Source organism: Anser cygnoides, chromosome 1, assembly GCF_040182565.1.
Source record: "Anser cygnoides isolate HZ-2024a breed goose chromosome 1, Taihu_goose_T2T_genome, whole genome shotgun sequence".
Taxonomy (NCBI): domain Eukaryota; kingdom Metazoa; phylum Chordata; class Aves; order Anseriformes; family Anatidae; genus Anser; species Anser cygnoides.
In genome coordinates this window covers 84,924,604-84,933,654 of record NC_089873.1, presented here as the reverse complement: position 1 = coordinate 84,933,654, position 9,051 = coordinate 84,924,604, and positions in this window count along the sequence as shown.

Here is a 9,051-nt window from a genome sequence, read left to right as displayed (position 1 = left end):
AACAGGCCCAGTGACCTCAGCCGCTTCTCATATGTCTTCCCCTCTAGGCCCTTCACCATCTTCGTCGCCCACCTCTGGACACTCTCCAACAGTTTAATGTCCTTTTTGTACTGTTGTGCCCAGAACTGCACACAGTACTCGAGGTGAGGCCGCACCAGCGCAGAGTAGAGCGGGACAATCCCTTCCCTCGACCGACTAGCAATGCCGTGCTTGATGCATCCCAGGGTACGGTTGGCCCTCCTGGCTGCCAGGGCACACTGCTGGCTCATATTCAACTTGCTGTCAACCACAACCCCCAGATCCCTCTCTGTGGGGCTGCTCTCCAGCATCTCGTTGCCCAGTCTGTACGTATAGCCAGGGTTGCCCCGTCCCAGGTGCAGGACCCGGCACTTGCTTTTGTTCAACTTCATGTGGTTGGTGATCGCCCAGCTCTCCAATCTGTCCAGATCTCTCTGCAAGGCCTTTCCACCCTCATCCAAGTCCACAACTCCTCCAAGTTTGGTGTCATCGGCAAATTTGCTCAAAACACCTTCTAGTCCTACATCCAAATCATTTATAAAAACATTGAAGAAGACTGGCCCTAAAATGGAGCCTTGAGGGACCCCACTAGTGACCATCCGCCAGCCAGATGTGGCCCCATTTACCACAATCCTTTGAGCCCTGCCCGTCAGCCAATTGCTCACCCATCGCATGATGTTTTTGTTTAGCTGTATGCTGGACATTTTGTCCAGTAGGATCCTATGGGAAACCATGTCAAAAGCTTTGCTGAAGTCCAAAAAGATTACATCAGCTGGTTTCCCTTGATCGACTAGATGGGTGATCTTATCATAAAAGGAAATCAAATTTGTTAGGCAGGATCTATCCCTCATGAACCCATGTTGGCTGGGACCAGTGACTGCATTGTCCCCCAGGTGCGCTTCAATAACTTCAAGGATCATCCTCTCCATAATTTTACCAGGCACTGACATGAGACTGACAGGCCTGTAATTGCTAGGGTCTTGTTTCTTACCCTTCTTGAAAATTGGCACAACATTTGCCAGCTTCCGGTCTACTGGGACCTCTCCAGATTCCCAAGATCATTGAAAAATAATTGAGAGAGGTCCTGCGATGACGTCAGCCAGCTCTTTGAGCACCCTGGGATGAATTCCGTCCAGACCCATGGAATTGTATGGATCCAGGTGGAGCAGCAAATCCCGCACACGTTCAGGGTTGGTTGGGAGTTTGTCCTTCCCACCGTCATGGTCCTCCAGCTCAGGGTACCCTCGGTCCCGAAGCCCATCATCAGTGTTGAAGACAGAGGCGAAGAAGGTGTTAAACATCTCTGCTTTGCCTATGTCATTGTCTGTGAGGAGACCCTCCCCATCTAGTAGCGGACCTATGTTTTCTTTGGTTCTCCTTTTCCTGTTCACATATCTAAAAAAACCTTTTTTATTGTCTCCCACAGACATGGCCAGCTTCAACTCTAGTTGGGCTTTGGCCACATGAATTTTCTCCTTACAAACACAAACAGCATCCCTGTATTCCTTCCTCATTGCCTGACCCTCCTTCCAGCAGCCATACATTTTTTTTCGCCTAAGCTCCAGTAGAAGATCCCTGGTCAGCCAGGCCGGCCTTCTGTCCCGCTTGCCTGACTTCCAATATTTTGGAATCGCCTGATTTGTGCTTTTAGGAGGCAGTGCTTAAAGATTGACCAGCACTGGTGGACGCCAATGCCTTCAAAAGCAGTTTCGCAGGGGACCTTGCTGATTAGTTCCCTGAGCCGCCTGAAGTCTGCTTTCCCCATATCCAGGGCTGAAGTTTTGGTGACAGTTTTCCTTCTGTCACCATAAATTCTAAACTCAACCACTTCATGGTCACTATGACCAAGACGGCTGCCAATTGCCACGTCTCCCACAAGACCCTCTCTGTTCTCCAGCAACAGATCTAGGAGGGCACCTTTCCTAGTTGGCTTTCTTAGCACCTGCACCAAGAAGTTATCATCTAGGTGCTTTATGAACCTCCTGGACTTGCTCGTGTCAGCCGTGTGGTGATCCCAGTTGGTGTCTGGCAAGTTGAAATCCCCCATTAGGACAAGGGGAGTTGATCTTGAGGCATCTCTTAATTCTGCAAAGAATAATTCATCAGCGTTGTTGTCCTGGCCAGGTGGTCTGTAATAGACTCCCACAACGACATCCCCTTTATTTGTTCGTCCCTTAATCCTTACCCAGAGGCTCTCAACTTTGCCATCACCAACTTGAAGTTCCACACAGTCCAGCCCATGCTTCACATACATTGCTACCCCGCCACCTCGCCTACCCTGCCTGTCCCTCCTGAAGAGCCTGTAACCATCTATTGCAATACACCAGCCACAGGACTCATCCCACCAGGTTTTGCTTATGCCGATGATGTCGTAGCTGTGGGACTGGGCCAAGACTTGTAGCTCATCCATTTTATTCCTCATACTGTGTGCGTTTGTGTAGAAGCACACATAATTTGGTGCATTATAATCCACATACCTAACAGTCAGGTAAATTTACTGGGTTTTTATCTGTTCGTTTGTTTCAAGAAAACTTCTTTAACACAAGAAATATTGCAAAGTATACTGGTACAGAAAGAAATATGGCTCAGTATATGTAAAGCAAAATTCTGACCCTTTTTAACCTGATATTAAAACTCCAGCTGATTGAATGGGGACAGTACTTCAACCCCAACAGTGCTGTTTTTGTGGTATATTGCCGTTTAGCAGAACTAACAGGGTAGGTATTTTTCTGATTAGTAGACTGTTGTTTACCCTGAGTGGTGCAGTTAGATGATAAAGAATCAAATTTAGATATGGCTACATACTTCAGTTTGCTAATTTGTGAGAGAAATAATGCTAGGGGATGTGTCTCTTGCACAAAGTATGAGTGAAAGCCATTCTCTATAGCAAAGCTGCCTGAAGTGGAACTCGAAATTTCAGAAATTGTTTTGCTCATAGTTAGAATGAAATTATTGGGATACTCAAGCACTGCTGTCTCAGGCAAAAAGCAGTTTAAGTTTCCCACATGTTCATTTCCATTCTCAGCATGTCCCTCTAAGGCTAGGTCTCTCTGAATGTATCATGAGTGTGTGACTTCTGATGCACTGTGACTGTTCAAGCAGGCTCCAGTGACTGCGAAGGATGCAGTATGAAACCTAGCCTCCGCAGACAGTAGGGTCAGAAAGCATTCCTGGAAGGAACTAATCCTCTACAAGCAGACACATTACAGGCCCTTTTTAATAAAGTGGCAATCAGCATCTCAGAAGCTATTAGAATTTCTCCTTCATTTGACAAGCAGTCCCCAAACCCCACTGCTCAAATAGTCAGGAACTGTCGGCCCCCAGATTCTACAGGAATGTGTTACTTTGGGTAAATTTCCACAAGGAAACTGGGTATCATGCAAAAGCATTCTGCCTTGCTGCCAGCTGGCATCCTGATGGGCTGACAGGAAGCAGAAGGCCTCAGGAGTCCCAGCTTTCAGACATGCTGTACTCAGTTGCCTGGGATCAAAGTGTCCATAGTTCTCAAGGAAATCATCGTACAGGCTGTCTTAGCACCAGCCGAATTCAGGAGACATATTTTTGAAAGGAATTAAAAAACTCATTATTTTTTCAAATGACATTAACCAGAATTTTGAAATATTTATCTGCTCTCTGAAATAGCTATCGTTCTTAGCCTGTTGGTATATTAAAATGAAAGCCTACACATTCCTCTTAAAGAGAAAATAAGCTTTTTTAAAAAAATCTAATGAGATCTAACTATTTCAAGTTTTGGTAAGAATGACCCCAGACATGACAGAATCATATTCACAAATTTTAGAAGCAGATCTCAAACTGGTGGAGTAACTACTGCAAGAGATAGGTAGCTGAAAGTCTGTTTAGTCTTGCTGTTTAAAAAATAATTTTAAAAAATATTTTTTTCTTTTTTGTAAGTGTATTAACTTAGCTTTTTAAGCTATGTGGGTGTCAGAGCTCTGCAAAAATAGAGACCTATTGACAATTTTTGCAGCTATGGGTGGATTTGCTCTGAGAAACTCCCCCACACTCAGGGCCTGGACAGTGGAAGCTTGTTTCTAAAAGTACTGATAGTTATTTCTCTTTGTTAGCTAATGCTGCTTAGTGCTTTTGATGCTTGCATAGAGTTAAAATTTGTCTACTCGGACTTAAGTGCAACTGTCTGATGAGATCTGATGTAGGACTTGATGTGTAGAGTCAGAGGATGGTGGTGCAGCTTTCTGTCAGCCATTTTGCTTTGGTGCTTGTTCTGGGTTTTCCAGGTGTTAGTGTCCAACTCTGCCTCTCTGCTACCTGTGTCCGAGCTAAGAGATCTGGGACGGTGTGGGGGGTCACCTGGAAAACCAAATCTGTTTTCTTTTTTTTTTTTCTTTTTTGTTGAATGCAAGACTACAGTGTCACTCAGTGCCCATGCCACACCACAAACCACTCAGTTGTTCAGCACTGTGAGTGTATTGCTGTTACCGTTCTTCTTATCTTGTGTATCACCTTGTATTTTTACTTCTAACTCACAGCAGCGTTGTTGTCAATATTTTGAATGCTGATAACTGGCAGTGGGGATGGCTAATATTTTCTCTGTTGAAAAGAAATATGGCATTTCATGGCAACTGGTTAAGATCATTGCCAACATGTGTTTTTTCAAAAGGATTTGAATAGTAAATTCCTGTCAGAATAGTAAGTATATTTGATATGAATGACTGTAAAAACAAATGTACCTATGCAGCCATTTTGTATACCAAACAGGAAGCTACCTCAAGGACTGGCTGGCTACTCCTCTTGTTATGTGTTTAAAGTCCAAATGTGTAATGGCACGAAGGACTAACCCATTTGATATATTATCCTGCTATTTGATTTATTACATTCTGCTAAAACTACCTAGTTCATTTTAGCATTTCAAGCGTTTGTTGTTGGTCTCCATATGCTAGGTGTGCTGGTGACATAGCAGGTTTTTAACTTTTTGAAATAGAAATAAAATAAAACAGCCTCCATGGTGAACTTTTTATATTGTACCTCCATGATATGTGTTTCCTGGATAATATGGAAAGTTCTGATACTTTATTGTATTCTAGGAAGATTTTACCATTTCAGAGTAATTACACAAAACAATTACAAATTTCTAGCATTTCTGCAAGGAACTTGAAAAACAAATCCCTGGTATTTAATTCTGGTTTAGGTTTTCATTCTAAAAAGGTAGAGCCATTGTGTTTTAATATATACAGTAAATTTTTAGTGATTGTTTTTGAGAAAGTATTTGATTTGTGATGAAGCAATACAGGATAATCCTAGAATATGTTTTTCTGTAGTAGTAATTCAATTTTTCACATAAACTGCATGGTTTGATTTTTCAGTGTTTTCTTTTTCATAAGTAATCATCAAGAGAATAATTACTGGAAAAGTCTGTTATTCTCACACTATATTGTATGCCCATCATCTTAAAGACAAGTTCTTCTTTGTTGCTCTCTGTTAATTTTGCTTTTCTTCAGACCTCTTTGTAGGCTATGTATGGGTAACCACACATTCATGAGGAGAAAATCAAATCTCTACAGTTAATTTCTATAACAAACTTTACTTTGGATGCATCTAAAGGTAATTTCATTGATATTTAGACCACTTGAAGTAATATAAACTTGATTTCCATTATGTCTGTGACATAACCAGTTAACACTGAGCCAGTACACACTTTCTGTCTGCTTCTATACCATTACTTTTAATTAGCTTAACAATTGACTTGTATCTTTCAGTGCATGCCTGCTATTAGTGCCATTCTGTTTATAACTTCTTGGCTACCCTTGTGTTTTCTATGCCAATTATTCTTTCCTCTGAGTGATCAGCAACGGAAACGATCAGGCATTTAGAAAACATGACCTATTAGCAAAGAGTGGAAGAACTGGGGTTATTTTAAGAAGCTGGAGGGTTTACTGCAGTCTCTAGTCTCAGCTTGCAATTTCTGCAAAAGATTACAAAAATGAAAGAATAAACTCTTCTTATTGTTGCTAGTGAATATGGGGAAGTAACAGGCAACAATGGAAATTTAGATTAAACATAAGAAAGCTGGAAGTATTGCATTATGTTACCTCAGGAGGTAATTGAATCTACTTTATTAGAAGATTTTAAGATTGGACAAATATTGGTCAGAGATCATTTAAACAAAGTTGATCTTGACATAGCAAACATTCAAAAGTGTGTAAGGAAACATAAAAGTGTAGTTCATTAATTGTAGACAAATCTATAAGATGAGACAGAGTAGGGGCTATTTAACTAAAATTGATAGTACTGATAGATATTATGTACCTTAACACCACTGTTAATTTCAGCTTACTTACATGTTTTGTTTCAACAAGTGAGACTCAGTCATTCCAAAGCAAGCTAATCATCAGGGCTTTTTTATGGGAAGATTCAAGTCCTTGTTACAAATCAGGTGTAGCAGGAGTTTGAACACAGAATATCATGTACGCCACTGAGTAGTAGGACCTCATGTACTGAGCACTTTGATCTACCTACCTACCCAGTAGTTCCAGCACCTGCAAGACTTGTTCTGGGGATAGCTGCCAGGTACCTCCTAAAAGTAGGGGAGCTGTGGAGCTTTGAGGGCTTTAGCACTGCCTGAGTTGCTCCTGCAGCTTTGCAGCACACTTTACCAGAATTAAACTTGCATTCAGTTGCATTCAAAACACCGTTTTTTTTGATCTGAAACAAATGTGGATGAAGACCTGCTAAGGCCGCTCTCTTTTGTGGTTGGGTTGTGCTGGTGGTACACACAAAATCAGTAACTGTGTGTCTGCCTGTTAAGATGCCAGGACCAAGGTCACTAGGATGCATATCTTTGGATGAAGAAGCAGTCCCAGGCTTCACGTAGAGAGAGATGAAATAGTTGTAAGAAACCATATGAATTTGAGAACTGAGATCCAAATCGTTCCACTAAGAAAGTTATTAAAAAGTTATGTTATAATCGCGTTTCTTTTATAAAAAGTGTTTTATTCCACACTCATTTAGATGTTATGCTCAAAGAAGGAACAGATGAGACTAGTTACTCTGAACCCAGGAGAATCACAAGATCCAGCCCTCTTAATAGATCTTTCCAGTTGGCTTTTTCTTTTCAGTGATTTTCATTCTTGTTTCCCTGATCATTATTGTTGCATTTTGCATCACTGTCTCATGCCTGCCACTCTCCTAGGTATACGCAAGGAATCTTTCTATTAGAGTTGCTCAAAACAATGTTGAGGGTTGCCATGCTACTGGAGTTTCAGAAAGAAGCTTAGCATTTTCTCAGCAGTTACAGCTACTTTATTACAGGGAGCAGCAGCTATGACAACCAACCTGAAGTTCCTATTGCTCTGTTCAGGGTGAAATAAGCACTGCATTGAAAGATGTTGCTATTTGTGACTGATACATTGTTCAAAAACATTTTGGGTGTATTGGACCAAAATAGGTGTTTCTGGCATACAAACAGGTTAAGGCATAAAAAAAATAAAATTTGGTGTTTATATATATTTTCACAGTCTTCATCATGTGCTCATTTAAATAATTTCACAACTAAAAATAGTAGCTTAAAAAAAAAAAAAAGACTGGCTCATGATCTGTAGGTCAGAAGCAGATTTTTTGTGTGGAGTTGATACCAAACCAAGTTCTAATCCACTTTGAATTCATGTATAATTCTTATGGGGATGAACTATTGAATTACAAGTACATTTGGGCTTGCAAAACCAATTTTTCTGTAAAGTATTTATGATTATCTTCTGTACAAGGCTGGTAGTAATGCATGTAGTTAAAGGAAATGAGTTGCTTAGGAAAGAAATATCCCTCATTGATGGATAGCTTTAGCTATTAGCATAGTGTAGCCTTAGCTGACTTCACATACAAATCTTGTGATGTGAAATGCCCTGACCCCTGTAGAATTGCACCTTATTAGAAATAACATTTTTATATCTTCTATTTGCAAAAGAGAAAGGGGAGAGAGAGGGAATTGAATAATACCCTGCTAGCAGAGTAACTTAAATACTTTCCTAGACAGATGTGAAGCAATAATGGGACAATATAGCCTTACTACCTTAAAGTGTCTATCTGCAAAGTACAACATACAAAATTCAAATTTTTCCACTTTTACAAGCAAAATGGCTTAAACAAAAAAAAAAAAAAAAGGAAAAAAGAAAAAAGTGAGCATTGGAACATTGTAATTATAAAGATTTCCCTCAGCTGACAATTGCCTGCAAAATATTGACAGGAGCTCTTCTCAGCTGTCTACTGTACAACTTAATAGACACCACATTCCTGGAAACACAGTGGAATTTTGATTGCGGCATAGAGCTATTGACATGATCTTTACTGTTTGAGAATGGCAGGAAATATCTAGGAAGCAAAATAGAGATACTTATATAATTTTTATCATTCTGACAAAATCCTTTGTTATAGTCAGCCTGCGTGGTCCTTGGAAGTTCCTGAGGAAATGTGAATGTTCAGATAAGAAGGCCAACGTCATCCATCAACTCTGCAATGGAAGGATAGAATACTGTGTCTTCCTTTTCCTTCTAGTGCCATAAGTGCTGTAAAGTAAGCTTAAGCCAAATTTGTTGTTCACACCTTCTAATAAGGTTACATGAGACAACTCACAGTCAGAGCAAAAGATGGATTCCACCAAAGCAGAGAATCTAACCTAATTCATTTACATGCATCAAGAATAGTGTCAGGAACCCTATTACAAAATTATGTTTGTAAATGACTGTGCAGTTGTGGCTCATTCAAAGAAAGACCTGAAGATCTCATTATTCAGCAGCCTCAGTAAACTTTGTCTTAACAATTAGCATTTCAAATAATAAGGTTATGTGCTAACCAGCACTAAATAAACAGTGAAATTTTTTTGAGGGGGAAAAAAAAAAAAGATCAGTAATAAACACAGTGACAAAATTCTCCTTTCTTAGAGTTCTCACAAAAAAAAAAAAAAAAAAAAAAAACATGCAGGAGTTGAAAATATTAAGCTGCATGTACAAAAGGTTAGCACTTCACACTGCACACTGATCTACAGAACTGTGTTGAAATAACATT